Genomic DNA, 16,406 nt, shown 5'->3' on the forward strand with positions numbered 1-16,406 from the left:
GGCCAAGGCCTGAAAAGGTCTGAAGGAGGGCCTGAAAGGGATCTGTCTAGCAATTTAGATCAGAAAAACTGAGAGAAGAGGCCATGAAAGTTTTCTCAGGCCCCTGAGACTGTGGGGGTTGGGGCAGGGTTAGGTTACTGAGCCTTCATCCCCCAGGGATCATCTCAGAGCACAGTGACCTCCAGCTCTAAAGGGCTGGAGGGCCAAGAAGGGGCCTAAACCATGGCGAACTTCCCAAAGGAGGGGATATCTCAGTTGAGGTCCGAAGGCTGGGCAGTGTGCGAAAAGAGGAAAGGGAAGTATGATCCAGGCAGAAGAGACTGCTTGGGCAAAGGCCTAAAGGTAGGATCGTTAAGAGAAAGGAAGGGAGCCAGTCAGTATAAGGCATGCAGCCTCAGTCTCCCCAGCAACAAAATGGGGGGAAAGACAGGCATCCAGTGGGTGGCTCCAGCTTCCCCATGCCTGCTTCCCACCATTCCCCCGCTCCAAGGCCCAAGAGGTTAGTCGCTATAAGGGTCCTCCTGCCCATGGGAGCATCTTGGGGCCAGGGAGGTCCACAGGCTTGGGAGGTTTCACCCACCCTACTCCAGCCTCTACCCCAGAGCCTAGGCCAGGCAGCCTGGCCAGTGGGCGGGCAGGGAGGCTCACAGGCCAAAGGTCACAGCCCTGGTGTCAGGGAGCCTTTGTGAGACATCCTCCTTCACAGACCAAGAGCCGAGGCTTAGAGGGGGGCGCCCAGGCCAAGGCCACACAGCGAGGCGAATCTGGCCCCTGAACGAGGGTGTGGGCACCGGGACTGAAGAGAAGATTCTCAAGGCACTAAGCCCAGTACAGGCAGGTTCCAGGGACGCAGCCAGGTACCACCTGGCTGAATGGAAGGCGTCCATCGGAATCGCTGTGTGACCTTGGGCCAGTCACGCCCCATCTTGGGGCTCAGTGTCTGTACCCTGACAGAGGCCCTGGCATGTCAAAGGTTCCTTAGCAGATGCCACTCCCGACCCCACCCCCCACCCCCATGCCACTGAGGTGACAAGTTTTGCTTTCTCTGGGCCTCTCTAAGGTCATCTCTCTGGGGGCTCCCAGCTGCCCCACCCCCACTGGCTGATGGCTGATGGGCCTTGGGGGGACCATTGCCAGCCAGTGGCCTCTGCCCACTGCATTCAGGGGCTCACAGTGTTCGCTACTCCCTGACAGCAGCTCTGCTTCTCTGCTCTGGGAACACATAGTGCCCCCTCTTCCCCGCCCACACCCAGGCAGAACTCCCTCTGGGGACACTGGTGGGCAGAAGCACCTGGTGGCCCGGCCCCTCCACAAAGTCAACCCGAGCTCCAGCCCCCGTCCCCCGCCCCCAGCCTCAAAGCCCACACACAGGTGGCCCACCCTGCATGCGTGACCAGGAAGTCCAGCCTGCCCTTCACTTACCCACAAAATGATGCCTCTGGCAGCCCTGAGGAAGACAGCCTCTGAGCCTGAGGTTGGGGACAGTGTCAGTGGGGCGGCCTGTGGGCCTGCTGCTCACAGGATGGAGGCCTGCTGCATCTCCTTCCTCCCACCTCTCAACCCTCCCTTCAACTTGTAATCACCCTCTAACCTTCACACGTGGCACGTGCTGTCTGCCCCCCACCAAAGCTTCCCCACCTGCCTTCCCTTGACCCTTCACAAATTCCAGTGCGAGGAGGGAGGGAGGGAGAGATGAATGGGTCCTACCCAGGGCCCCAGACAACAAAGAGGCACAGGGGGTGGGAGGTGGGGGCGCCTCGGCCTGGGTCTGTCCAGCCCCACGGTCTACACCCTGACCCCCGCTCACTGCTGCCGTCGCCTGACATGTCCCCATGCCAGAGCTTGCGACCTCCCTGACCTCCACAGGGCAGTGTGCAAGTCTGAGGCACCCACCTCCAGGCCCCGAGCCCCACCCGGCACGGGCCGGGACGCAGAACGGGTCCCAGGGGATGTTTGCGGGGTGAGCGAGGAGCGCGGGAAGAGTGAGCCAGGGGCCATCCACGGGCCAGGGCAGCCACAACATGTCTGGTCCCGTGTTCGTGGAGCAAACACGCTCGGGGCTGGCAGGCCTCAAACCGGCTCTGCCAGTGTGGCCGGGGCGGGGCGGGGCGCTGCAGGCTCGGGCTGGGGCTGGCATCCGGGAGAGGGATGGAGGGGGGCCGCCGGGGACAGGGCCCGCAGCCGGGGAAGGCAAAGGCGAAGCAGCCCGTGGAGCCCCCCTAAGCCCAGCCTGTAGAGGCAGAGCCATGGCAGCCCCTGCAGCTCTTGGGTTTCTTCCTGGGCAGGAAGGGGACTCCTTTCCAGACTCCAGGCCCTGACCTGCCCTGTAGCGTGCAGGATCTCTTCCCGCTGGGACCTGTCTACACCTGTCCACAGCCTAGAAGCCCTAGAGGGAAAGGGAAGGGCAAGGCCCGGAAGTGGGTGGCGCGGGAGCAGGGCAGGGCGGCAGGCCACCTGGTGTAAAACGCTGCTCTGTCCCTGGCTGCTTCGTGGCCAGTTTCCCCGTGTGGAAAGTAGTGCTGGGCATGGATTCCGGGGACCTCCTATCCCTTGGCACTGAGTTATCTAGAAGACACCTCCTGGCAACTGCAGCGCTGCCCCAAAGCCCAGCGCTGGGGGTGACATAGCCAGAGGCCCAACTTACACACATGTCCTCACTCCCCACAGAAACAACAATAATAAACCTACTGATTACTTAGTTTATTGTATGCCAAGCATCAGGCGTGGCACTTTACGTGCATCGTTTATCTGCCCCGCCCCCCAACACTGCTGTGATCTAGGAATCCCCAGCAGAGGAAACAGGTCCAGGTCACGTGGCAAGTTAGAGTTCAGGCTCCTGACCCCACCTCTGAGGTCACACTGAGGCAGCCTCCATCTCCCTAAGATAGTTCAGGGCAGGAAAGAAATCTTAGGTACAGAAATCTTTAGCTGGAACTGAGGAGGCAGGGTCCGTACTCCCCAAATCCATAGATCCCTTGAGTCCTGAGAGACCAAGCCCCAACCCTGCCCCACTATGTAACCCAGGCAGTGGGTGTACCACTCTTAGCCTCAGTTTTCTCATCTGTAAAATGGGTAGGGTCCTGCCAGTTTTGCCTAACATGTGCAGAGCCATGGGAACAGAAAGGCTCAGCCCAGCCATCAGGACACGGTGAGGAAGGCACTGGGAATTTGTGCCTCCAGATGGACCGGGGAGAGGGAACAAACAAACCAGAAGCCACCATGGCCTGTGGCAAGGACTCAGCCCCTCATCACCAGCAAGCAGCCCAAGAGAGGAACGATGATTCCTCCTGCCCCCACGTAACCCGGTTCCCAGTCCTGCCTATCCCACCTCCCAAACACATCCTGAATCCACTTCCCTCTCACCATGGCCACCCCACTGCCCAGGTTCAGCCTCCTCCCCCAAGCTGGACAAATGGGGGCAGAGACCCTTTCTGGAATGTCAGTCTGAACCATGACTCTTGCTTAACACCCTTCACGGCCCCTATGAAACAAAGGACAAAGTCCTCCCCCAGGCCTCAGAGCCTTCTAGTGGACTCTACCGGCCCCACCCCCTTCACTTCTGTTCTTCTCACACTGTCCACTCCTTCCCCTTTCCCTGAGAACCGGGCGCACACACTCACTGGGGCCTTTGCCCTTGTCATCCCCTCTACCTACCGACCCCAGACATCTACACACCCCAACCCTTCATGTCTTCCAGGTGCTTCACTCAGACATCACAGGCTCAGAAGGCCCTGCCTGGCCACCTGTTTCAATGGCAACACGCTCCACCAACTCTGTCCTCTCTTTGAGTCTCATTTCAAAAGCTACCTCCTCACAGAAGGCTTCTCTTGACCTCCTCCTGCCCAAGTAAGGACCTTCAACTTCTCCTTCCTAGCACAGACCACAGCACTGATGACATAGCTGCCCATGGGAGCACACGTCTGAGGACAGGGGCCACTTCTGTCTCACTCACTGCTGAATGCCCTGCAGCGGGTGTAATATTCAAAATAGATAACAGCTGGGAAGCTTGGCTACCATCTGGCCAGAGTGGCCCCTGGCCGAAAGCATAGGGCCTAGCACACAGTGGATACCTGGTAATTACAGAATGGATGGACAGATTCATGGATGGATGGATGGGCAGATGGATAGAAGGATGGATAAGTGAAAAGGGCATACACAGTGGGGTTGGGACTTGCCAGGGATGCTCAAGGCCCTGAAAGGTGGCCCAGAAAAGGGATGGATCTGTCCAAGCTCATCAGCCAGACTCTCTGGCCTACGCAGCTGCAGCCAGCCTGGACTCTCCTCCTGCACAACCCGACTTTCATTTCCCATCTCCTCTGCCTGAGGAAGCTCCTTCCCCCGGGGCGACTGGGTGAGGAGGAGGGGCAGGCGGCCCTCTGGTCCTCGATGAGAGGGGGGCTCCCAGGCTCCATCTGTCTCGCCACAAAGGGGCTTTGTCCTCGGTGCCTGTGCTGAGCCCAAGGCAGACCGGAAGCCACCCCTCAGCCACCCAGCAAGTCTTACCACCCCTGGTCAGCTGGGCCAACAGCTCCAAAGCCAGACCCCAGGGGCCGGCATGGTGTTGGGCACAGCCTTGTGAAATCTTATTAAGCCCTAGGAGACTCTAAGGTGACCCCCATTTTGCAGATGGGGAAACTGAGGCTCAGAATAGCAAAGACACTTGGTCAAGGGCTCCTGGCCCACAGAGAACAAAGCTGGGTTTCAAACCCATGCCTATCAGGCATCAGTCTTCAGCCATCGTTCTTTACTCACCTTGTCTGGAGTACAGACCGTCTGAGTTTAAGAGGCCAGAGGGGCCTTTCTGGAGGCTCGAATGGACCCAAGCAGGGAGACCTTTGCCCTGGCAAGCTTTACTCAACATGGCAGGGAGATCAGGCCTTGAACCCGAGCCCTTGCCCCATGCCCAGCCCATGTCCCAGGCGCCTTCAGAATCAGCCAGCCAGGCCCCAACACGTCTCCACCACTTCCTGCCAGGCGGGCTTCCACAAGGAAAGGATGTACAGGCAGGCAGAGTGGGGGCTGAGGCCTCCATCCCCCACCTTGCTGCTCCCCCATCAATCCCAGACTTTCCATTTACCTGGCTGGCACCCACCTTCTCCCCAGGGCCATCTCACCAAAGCCACAATGCTGACAGGGCTCCCACTCACAGTGCTAGATGAATCAGTTCTGTCCAGCTATCTCCTCATGCCCAAGGATGGCATGTAGACTCTGAGCAGGCCCTCAGACCTCTCCATGGATGGGCACCAGCACCTCTGAAGTCAAAATTCTACCCCTCCTTGGGCTCCAACAAGAGGAGCTGCCCATGCCACAGCTTCAGGTCCCAGTTCAAGCTCCACCTCCCCACAGAGAACTATCTCATCCTTTCAAGTATGTCATGTACCGCTTCCTCCAGGAAGTCCTCCCTGATCTGCTTCCTCTGAGGCTCCAGACCAGCCCCTACCTTCTGTCTCAGGTAGGGGTTCTTGATCCCTATCTGGAACCCCAGCCTCTCTGGACTACCTTCATTTGGTAACAGTAACTGAGCACTGGAGAGCCAAGTCTGGCCTTTGTCTTCCCTTCGCACCTTCAGCAGGAGGCCTCAGCAAAGCCTGGCAAGATACTGAGGCCTTGCCTGGTCAACCTAGTCCCCTTCTAACTACCCTGTACATGACCTGACACACACACACACACCCCACCTCCCAAGGCTATACCTGCACACACCAGGTGAGTTCCCACCTCCAGATATTTGCCCAGGCTCTGCCTTTGTCCTGGCATGTCCTCACCATTGCTTTTTCCCTGTGAGCTCCTGCTCATCCTTTAGGACTCAATTCAGGTATCACTTCCTCTAAGAAGCCCTTCTGGCCTTGTAATGGGCTGCCAGAGTTCCTGTGGTGCCTACCCAGTGGTAGGACAATGATCAGGGTCTGTGTCTGGCTCCACCAGAGTGCAGGCTGTTCCCAGAGTGCATCCCTTGGGGGTCTCTAGCACCCAACACAAGGTCCAGACACCAGCAGCACGTAATCAAGAGTCCAGCTGCCAACTCCCTACCCAGAGAATCCAGGGACAGAGGCCAGGAACAACTCCCAGAGGCAATAATGAGTCCTATTTTGCCCATACTGCCCACAGATCTAAGGTATGGGCGGAGTGGTGGTGGGGGGGTGCTTTCTGCAAATGGCCAACTGGTAACCAAACCCACGTCGTTTCTAAAACTAGGGCACAGGAGAGAAACGGGAACAGCAGAATTGTCCCCAAATAGAACTGTGGCTCATCTGGTTCCAGGGCCTTCGGGAACACCTGGCAGGGAGGGGGGTGGGGAGCACAGGTGGCTGGTCCCAAGGCTCTGAAAGGAAATCTAAAGTTTGGAGGGCAGGAAGGTCAACATCACCACAGTCACTGCTGACACCCTGCCCACTCCCCTCAGGGTCAGTCCAAATCCTAGAAGGTGGCAGTCCACTCCACCTACCCCCAACTAACTACAGGGTACTCCCTAAACTGTCCTACTCTGAGCCTTGGCTCACATGGGTCCTCTGCCTGGAATGCTGTTGCCCCTTCTTGCCAGTCAGAATCCTGCCCATTCTCATACCTGTAACCACTAGCTGGGGCCTTTCTCTAAGCCTAGCATGGGCAGGCATCTGGGGGGAAATGAGCTATCCATTTCCCCCCAGATGAGCTATCTGGGCTTCTCAGAGGCCCAGAAGTCCTCCCAACAGCTTCGTGAAGAAAGATGTCTGCCCCCATCTCACAGATGAGAAACTGAGGCTCAATGAAAGAAGCCATTCGTCTAGGGCACACAGCAGAGGAGGCAGGTGGACCAGGTGATATGGTGGGACCTGGGAGCTGGTGGCTGCAGGGCACCCCGAAGGCCTGGCCTGGCCTGATTCAGCCTCCTAGGCAAGCCTAGCCTTGAGAACTTGGCATAATTCAGGGACAAAGTCCACAGGGCACAGCCCCCATCAGCCTAGACAGGTGCCCCTACCTCCCCCAACCCCCACCCTAGGGTGGCTGCAGACTAAGGAACCACATTGGTTTGATGTGATGGAACTATCTCCCCACCATATGCACAAACCCACTGAACAGATGAAAAAACTGAGTCCTCGAAGGAGATAGTTTCTCTATCTGGAAATGGGATGTGCCCCCAGGAACTTGTGACATCCCTCTGTGGCCTGATGGATGCTATTTCCTTTCTCTGAGTCTCAGTTTTCCAATCTGGAGAATGGGATTGTCAATTCTTTCCTCTTCAAGCTGATACAGATTATAACAAAATAGCGGCTAATCTTTCTCCAGTGCCCATTAGGTGCTGGCTTTGCTGAGAGAATCCCGCACCTAAGAACAAGCCTATGGCAAGGATACTGGCATTGGGCCCATTTTTCAGGTAGGGAAGCTGAAGCATAGAGAGGTGAAGTGACTCACCAAAGTCATACAATTTGTGGGTGACAGCAGTTGGAGGTAGGAGAGCCCTGGGGCTGGGGGCCGGTAGCTTGCCAGAGAAGTCTCCAGGCCTCACCACTCTGAGAGGAATGCCAGGAAAGGGCTAGAGGAGGATCAGGGGTCAGACAGGAGGCAAAGAAAGGCTCAGCCCACATGAGGCAGGGCAGGCCTGTGGAGTCCTTGGGGCCCCGGGTCCAAATTCATACACTGGGTGACCTTAGGCAAGCTGCTTTGCTTGTCTGAGCCTCAGTTTCCTGTCTGGTGAAATGGGGCCAGAACTTGCTGCCTTGCAGGATGCTGTGAGGACCAGACACAAGCACTTACCTGGCACCAGCCCAGGGCCCAACTACGTGCTGAGGGAGCCAGTGACTCCTGAAGGACCTCCAGGGGCTGATCCCTGCTCCCTCAGGACCACGGGTACATCCGGTTCTCCACTCAGGAGTGGGAGCATGGGCACAACCTGCCCCTTCTCAGAGGCCCAGAAGGAACCCTCCCAGCTCTGCCAGCCTTCCAGGCCACGGGACCTCACACAAGTCACTTCACCTCTCTGAACCTCCAAATCCTTTCGAGGGGTTCCTGCCTCGGGAGCCTGTGGCCTCATGGGGGTGGGGGCGGGGCTCAGTGCCAGCAGAGAGAGCCACTGGGGGGACCCTGACTTGGCGTCTCATTTTCCTAATTTGCCAAATGAAGATTATTACTCCTAGCCCTGCTGGGGGCGCTGAGAGGTGGCCGTGGAACGTGCTCTGTAGACTGTAAAGTGCAGTGCCCTTGAGCCATGATTACCATCACCGTCCTGCCTAAGAGGCAAAAAGAATCCTGTGACTTGCCATGTAGGGCAGAAGGTGTCAGAGCCATGAGGGAAGGCAGAGAAGGGGCAGTGGGGTGGAGAGGAGGGAAGAATGGACTCGGGCTGGGGCACAGAGCGTGGTCACTGAGAGCTTCCCGGCGGCAGGCGCAGAGGCATCTCAGCCGCTTAGACAAGTATGGAGAGGGAGGGCCACTGGGCAGTGGGCCCACAGGGGCAAGGCACGGAGGCCGGAGCACCCAGGCCCGCAGGGGACAGCTGAAGGTTCAAAAAGCCCAAAGCCCACTGAGTACCAGGGAAATGTGGGCGTGGCCGGGCGGGGCAGAGGCAGGGCTCACCTCCAGGACCCCGAGCTGGGGGGCCCCCTACCCCACCCACCTTGCCTCGCTCTGAGCCTCGGCTACCCCTGCAAAGCACCAGCGCAGTAACAGCTCCCGCCTCGCGGGCCAAGCACCCACGGCTCCATCAGTGGTCACCTTCACAGAGAATGGGCCCGCTCAGTGAGGAGGCCTCAAATGTCGCGATCAGGACACCGGGAGGCCTTGACAAGTCACAGGTGGGCAAGCCACAGGTGGGCTAAGGCGGGAGCCCGTCAGAGAGGCAGGATGGCGCTCATGGTCTCCAACTCACCCAGTCACTAAACCTGTGTTTCTAGTTAACCTTCCCCTTGGCCATGTCCCATTGGACAAGCCTGCCACAGACACATACGTTCGGTCTCAGCCCCAGGGAGTCCCCAATTGATTGGCCTGTAATTCCTGTCCACAGTTCCCGCCTGGTCAGGGAACTGCCTTCATAATTATGGGCGCTCAGAAATACTAAGCACTTACTGTGTGCGGACTCTGCCAAAGCAGACATACATTCACTCATCTGATCCTCACATCACCTTGTCAAAGCTGCCATTGGCACTGTCATCCCCATTTCTAAGACAGGGAAACCAGGGTCCCAAGCAATTGTTTTTCCACAATCCTACACAGCAAATGGCAGTCAGGATTTGAACCCAGAACCAATCAGCTCCAAAAGCCTTGCTACTTCTAATCCCTTTATGCCATGAGTAGCCACTGAGCACCCCATGAGATGCCAACCCGTGGAGCTGGGGGCTCCCTGCAAGACCCTATATTCCATATCTGAGGGGAGATCCATCAGCCAGAACCAGAAGCCCAGAAAGTCAGGATCACCTGTCCCCGGCAATACACCAGCCCTATTCCTTGGGTAAGATTTCAGGCAAGCTGGGTGCACACTCAGTGGGAATTGGATGCTACAGATCACCCAGAAGCCAGAAGTCTGGGCTCACACTTCACTGTGCTGGGAGACCGTGGCCCCAGCCATTGTCCCTTCTGAGCCTCTCAGTTTCCTTTTCTGTGTAATGGGAACAAAAGTTTTACCCATCCCATGCTAAGGCAAAGGATGGAATGGTAATGGTCCACATGGCTACAACCTGGCTGGAGAGGGCACGACATGAGGACATCCACGTCAGACAGAGTAAAGGTCAGGGCAACAAATCTGGGCAGGGCAAGAGAAAGTAATCCGGCCCGGACTTCCATCCACGGCACCAGGAGTCTGCCTGCAGGCTGCTTGGAGGACTCATTGCCACAGTTTCTAACGGCCCCACGTGGGCTCAACGGCCAGGCCTGCCCTGGACAACTCCCGCAGAAGAGGTTTCTCATTTTATTCTGGAACTCCTCCGGGTCATTGTGCTGAGAAGAGAGGAGCTGAGGCCCAGGGTAGAAGAGGGTCCCTTGCTCAAGGTCCTATAGCCAGGGCTTTGCTCCTGGCTGTGGGCTCTGGGGTCCTTCCCATCCACCTCTCCCTTGACTCGGCCCCACCCAGGCTGTCCAGTGGGAAGGGGCAGGCTGGCTGAGTTGGGAGAGCCTTGGATCAAAAGACAAGAGATGTGCATTTTTCTCCTAGCTTGGATAATATGTCCCAGGTCTTTCTGGCCTCAATTCCCCCATCTGTGAAAAGAGAAGGTCAGAATGGATCGGGAATGACAAACGCACGGCACATGGACAACATGCTCTAATCCTCTGCCAGTGGCAGACATTACTCATCTCTCACAGCGCTCCTTCCCAGGAAGCCAAGCCTGGACCTCAGAGCGCTTCTCGACACAGCAGCGCAGGCCTGGGCCATCTTAAAACGGGATGATATCTGAGCCCCCGAGAGGGAAGGGAGGGGAGAAAGATGTCACATTTACTGAGTGTCCAGTAGACTCAAGCCACTGGGAGAATAAGCAAATCTAATCTCCACAAGGGAGGTATGCAGAGGTTTGAGTTTCCTTTGGACAGACGGTGGGAACCAGGCCTTAAACACAGGGGAAGGACCTGCTGGGCCTACATTTCCGAGAACCATGATGCCGAGCCAGCGCCCAGGTAAAGGCAGGGACCAGCTCATCCCACTCTCCCCTAGGCCTCACTAAGGGTAAAACCCCATGCCCATTTACAGCTTCAGGAACCGATTCACAGGAAGGGGGTGTCTGCTGCCAGAGGATGAAGGATTTAAGCTGTACCTGGTTCTTCCCCACCCCTATTTATCTAGTTAATGAGTGCTAAATGCTTTATTTCAGTCCTCTCAGGGCACCCTAGTAGCCATGACTCATATTATCCCACTTCACAGATGAGGAAACTGAGGTACCCCAGAGGAAGTACCCTCCCCTCCCCTCCCCGCCAACTGGCTTGAGTGGAAACCAGAGTGGTTTACTGTAGAGATAAGGGGGTTAGAGCAGTGGTGGGGGAGTAAAGCACCCAAGGGGAGATAGAGGTGCTGGGAGCCACACGATCCACGCAGGAAGTGGCTTCTCCTCTCTGGGTCTTAGTATTTACATCTGGAAAATGGACCAATCTCACCTAAGGCAGGCTCTCAAGAAGTTGGGCTGAACTAGACTAAAGCACTCTCCCCAGTCCATCCTCGCACAGCAAGGGCAGAGCAGAATTCAAATCACCCGGCACAGGGGTGGCCTTGTCTGCCAACATCCTTTCCTAGGCCACTCCTGCCCAGGCCAGCACCTTCGGACTCCATGAGTTCATCCACTTAAAGCCTTCCAAACACAGCTGATGAGGCCAGACCCACCAGGCCCAGGGGCTACCCAGTGTAACACCACTTGAGGCAGGTCACCTTCCCTAAGCACCTATCGGCACCAGGCGTGGGGGCCATGTAGGCCTCCTTTGTCTGCTACCTGATAGGGAGATACATATTGTCCTTGTTTTCAAGACAAAGAAAGTGAAGTCTCAGAAAGATACAGTGAATGACCCAAAGATACACAACAGGTGGAGACAGTCAGAACTCAAACACAGACCTGTTTGACTCCTGAGCCCTTATCATAACCCTGTCATACCTTTGGTCTCCAGCTGTCCCCTGCCTGCCCACCCCCCCACCTCACACCCAGCCTCCAGCCACCCTGCATGCACTTCCCAACTGCTGGCTCCCACCCTCTCCTGCCTTCCTGCCAGTGAACTCCTACTCCACTTTCAAAGCCCAGCCTCAAATGCCTCCTCCTCTTGACTCCTGATCTAGGCCCCCACAGAATACTTGGAGTCCAGCCCACAGATCTATTTCTACCAAGTGCCTTGAACAGCTCTGTATCCCTGGCCTCCAGCATGGGGCTGTTCACACAGGGTACGCTGATTAGTCCCTTGTGTGAAGATGAAGGTCAAACTCATCCCCAAGGCCCACACAGCTCCATATGGTCCAGCCATATGAGTGATTACCCCCCAAAACACCCCCTACTTCACCTCTCACCCACTCTCCTTAATTCTCTGTGCTCCGAATTCAGAGGCTTTCCCATCGTTTCTCTATAACAACACACACTTCCCCACCTCAGGGCCTTTGCACAGGCATTTCTCTCTGCCTGACAAGCCCTTCCCCAGCTCCATGCTTGGCCAACTCCTACATACTTCCTTCAAAATTCCTCTGCACCCCACGCCTCTCTCTCTGAGCCCTTATCGCATCTGTGATTATATATTAATTTATTTGGTAACTTGTTTGCTATTTGGCTCACCCTCTAGACTCAAATATCTAGGAGGCCAGGGACCTGTTCACAATTCTGCAGCAGGATGACCACCTCCACAATCCCAGCAACCCTGGGAAGTGTCCGAATAGAAGAAAGAGCACCCTCCCTCCTTCTTGGTTGAGCAAACTTCTTGCCCTCCCTCACCTCTTAGAAGCCCCCTGATGCCTCCTACAACTCCCACTACTAACCCCTTCGCCACACTGCTCAGCCTGAGTTTGAAGCTCCTAGCATATAGCAGAGGCTCACACAGGGTCACGGATGTTTGCATCTGGGCAGGTTTGGAAAATGGGATCAACGAGGACCAGGGGGTTGGGGAGTGTTGTCAGCAGGTCACTGAGCCATGTCCTCCCTGGCTCCTGGGGCTCGAGGGAGCCAGACATCCCCCCCACCCACCAGGTCACAATCAGGGAAGAAGCCACAGCAGGCACTGTGCTGTGAGCTGGGGAGAGTTCATGCTCCAGGAAGAGGCTAGGGAGGGGAGGCAGAGCCGGGGAGCCTTCCTGGAAGAGGTGGGCCTGAAGCTAAGTCTTCAAGAGTAAGAACAGATAAACAGCTCACAGAGGAGAGGGCAGTCCTGGCAGGGACACCTTCAGGAGGAAAAAAGCCCAAGAGCCACACAGGAGGGCTTAGGCAGGCAGTCAGCTGAGAGAGGTGACACACTGTAAATCACTTCCCTAGGTGGAAAGACCACATCACCGAGGCACACCACATCACCACATCCCCAGAAGGACCTCGTGGCTTCCATGCAATCACTCATCAATCTGTATGGTCTGTTCTAACACTGTTGCATGCCTGGTCCCATACTGGGAAACCCCTGCTCCCCCCACACTGGCGGGGTCAAGGGCAGCCAGACTGGGGTCTCTGAAGTGTACATTCTCATTCCAGCTTCAAACTGTGTGGGCTTGGTCAAGTCCTTTCCCCTCTCTGAGCCTCGGTTTCTCCATCTGGCCTATTTTATACTTAATAAGACTGAGGCCCAAGGAAGCAGCGAGTTGCTCGAGGTCACACAGCTGCTGGGTGGCAGGATGGTGCTGGAGTTGTTTCTCAAGGGGCTTTTCGGACACCAATCCATCCTCTTCTGGACACAAGCCCCACTGGGACCAGCACCCTCAGCCCCCGCCCATTTTAGGCAATTCATCCAGTGAAGCGCTCATTTATTGAGCACCTACTACAGACCGAGCTCCTACACGTAGAAGTGCATATATTCTTCCCCCATTCCACATGTGGGTGCTCAGAGGGGCAGTCCCTTGGCCCAGGTCACCCAGGGAGACAAGAAGTCTTGTCTGTCCAGCCAGGAGGCTGACAAGAGGGGCAGTAACAGGACCGGCCTGGTCTATGCCTGAAACCAAGTCTGATCTCAGCAGCACTGTGGCTGGGCCTGGACTCATCCCAGGTAACCCAGGGACCCCTGCCCCAACTGTAGAGGTCATGAAGCTCAGGAGGCCCCACTTGACAAGCCTCACTTGTTCTGCCCACCCGCCAGTGAGCCTGAAGGCCCCAGAGGCAGAACTGATACCCCATAGGTGAGCCTCTTCTGTTCACCGTCATCCTTCCACCAGCCCAGCAGTCCCAGCCAGACCCACCTGCCACTGATCAGGACCCCCAGATCAGAGAGGGTAGGCAGTTGCCTGACCACACAGAGCTGGGCAAGCGGCAGCCGCTGTGGGCACCTAAGCTCACCCCCAACCGAAGCCCAGGCAGGGAGATGGACCCAGCCTGGTGGAGAAAACCCAAAACTTTTGCCAACTTCTGAGCAGGCAGGCGGCTGGGCCTGCCAGGGGCGAGGCTGGGGGCTGGGGGCAGTGGACCGACGGTGTGGCCCAGTCCCTTCCAGACCCGCGGCACCAGGCCCTACCCCAAGCTCCAGGAGGACCGGGTGGTCCTGGGACCCCGGCCCGCGCCCCTGGCTCGGCGCCCCCAGGCCCACCCTGCCCGCCCCCTCTCCACCTCCCATCCCCGGCCGGGGGCGCCAGGCCCGGCAGCCGCGGCCAGAGGCGGCGCCGACAGGCTCAGATTTCAGATGTGGCCTAGACCTGGCCCGGGGGCTCGGCCGGGCTCCTGCTCTGGGGGCTCCCGGGGAAGGTGAGCCGGCGGCGGTCCCCGCGAGGCCGGACCGAGCCCCCGCCCGCCCCCTCCCCCCCCCCCAGGCATCACAACAAAAGGCCGCGCCGGGCAGGTCCCCGCGCGCCCGCCCAGCGCTCCGGGATCGCGCCTCGGACCGGGAGGCCGAGCGGGGACCCGAGCCCCCCGCCGCCCGGGCCTCCGACGCCACGGGGGTGCGGGCGGGGTCCCGAGCCGGCCGGGGCCAGGGCCCGCGGAGGGGCGGGGGCGCTCACCTGGGCCGGTCGGCGGCGCACGGGCGGGCGGACGCGGGAGGGCGCACCGCGGGGCGGCCGGGGTCGGGCACTCGGCGGCCTGGCCGCTCCGGCTCCCAGGCCGGAATGGATTCCGGGCCGGGAGAGACAGATCGGGAGAGAAAGGGAGGAGGAGGAGGAGGAGGCGGCGGCCCGGGGAGGGGAAGAGGAGGGAGGGAGCGCGCGAGCAGGGAGGAGGGGCCCGGCCGGCCGCCGGGAGGAGGAGGAAGGAGGAAGCGTGCGGGGACCGACTCCCCGCCGGTGACCCGGGGGAGACCCACGCGCGGGCCCCCCACCCCGCAGGAGCCGGAGGCGCGGGGGGCAGGGCGGGGGCGGAGACACAGAAACCCTGCCCCCACCCGACCCGTGAGAGCGCCGCACCCTGTGGGACCCCTCAGTACCCTCCAGCCAAAATGCCCTCCCTAACCGGCCCAAGCACCCATCCTACTGACCCCGAATCCACCTCTTCCTCAATTACCGGTAATAAGAATAATAATGTCAGCGCTAACGGAGCCTTTGCTCTTTCCCAGGCACCATGCCAACGGCTCAGGTCGACTTTTAGGATCTATTCCTAACAACACCTAGGCTGGGCAGGCTGATGATTATCCCCATTTTACAGATGAAAAACTGAGGCACAGAGAAGGAAGTCACCTGAGGAGAACCAGGCCTTGGACCCTGGCCTTGACTTGAGTTTCCCAAAGCAAGGACCGGGGCAGGAGGAACAGTGTAGGGAAGAGCAACATTTATTTTAGTAGATACATGTTCATTTTATTTTTTATTTTATTTCTTTAGATTGTATTTATTTTCAGAGAGAGAGCAGGGGGAGGGGGAGGGGCACAGGGAGAGAGAGAAGCAGACTCACTGCTCAGCAGGGAGCCAGTTGCCGGCAGGGCTCCATCCCAGGGCCCCCCAGAGATCATGACCTGAGCTGAAGTCAGGTACTTAGCTGATTGAGCCACCCAGGTGCCCTGATATATGTTCATTTTAATGTGCATTTAAAAAACAAAACAGTAACTAAGGCGGCTTATCAGAAGTCATTGAGTTTTAGATATTCCTGCTTATGAGGGGGCTGAAGCCAGTATTTAGTGGCAATCACACTTCCCAGTAAATAAAGAGGCAAATTATATCTGGATGCAGGGGGCAAGGAGTAGAGCAAAGAAAGGGGACAATAAGGAAATGCTGCTTTAGGCCACAAAGGCTTCTGCAAACACTATGCCAACAATCTTACCCCATGCTCCAAAACTGCACCCCACCTTTGGCTCTTCACTAGTCCTCCTGGAATCATGGCATAGGGAAGGGTGAGTGTGAATCCAGCTTTAAATACCATCCCTGTTTTGTCTCTCCTTCTTTGAAAGTTCTCCCATTTCACAGATGGGAAACTAAGGCCCATCCAGGTCAAACAGCACCAGGCCTCAGCTTCTCTTCCCAAGAGGAGCTGGGAGGTGAACCCTAGAAGAGAGGAGACAAAGGCCTCAGAGCACAATAGAGCCTCCAAGAGACCAGGAATGGGCAAGGCCTAGAGCCAGACCAATCTGGGTTCAAATCTAGACTAGTTGCGCACCTGCTGTATCTCCTACGAGTCCACCGAGTTCCCCAGCCCTATCCCCTTGCCTATAAAACAGAAGTGAATGTGGCCCCATAGGACTCCTGAGAAGGTTAGAACGGACAAACGTGAGGGTGGCTGAGCTTGTGCTCAGCTAATGGTACCAGCTAATGGTAGTTCTCATAGTCAGTAAACTGAGGCCGGAGGGGGAAGCATATGCTCAAAGTCCCACAGCAAGTCAGCTGCAGAGCCAGCACCAGAAACCAGCCTGGGCTGATAAAATAGCTGCACTTG

General features: G+C 57.5%; 1 protein-coding gene across 10 annotated transcripts in view; it reads right to left on the minus strand.

Annotated features, from left to right (window-relative positions):
• Nucleotides 1–15,112, minus strand: part of SRC (SRC proto-oncogene, non-receptor tyrosine kinase) — a 52,102-nt gene extending 36,990 nt beyond the window's left edge. For 3 of the 10 annotated variants that reach the window (XM_072735885.1, XM_072735883.1, XM_072735881.1), the window contains exon 1: nucleotides 14,552–14,892. The gene's annotated coding sequence lies outside the window, so the exon portion shown is untranslated. Of the gene's footprint in view, nucleotides 1–1,422; nucleotides 1,470–1,893; nucleotides 2,084–14,551; nucleotides 14,893–15,021 lie in introns of those variants that run through there. The other 7 variants (XM_072735887.1, XM_072735884.1, XM_026009715.2 and 4 more) reach the window with 6 other exon arrangements.
• Nucleotides 15,113–16,406: the final 1,294 nt, after the last annotated feature.

The sequence above is a fragment of the Vulpes vulpes genome, chromosome 14 (genome assembly GCF_048418805.1).
Source record: "Vulpes vulpes isolate BD-2025 chromosome 14, VulVul3, whole genome shotgun sequence".
NCBI lineage: Eukaryota > Metazoa > Chordata > Mammalia > Carnivora > Canidae > Vulpes > Vulpes vulpes.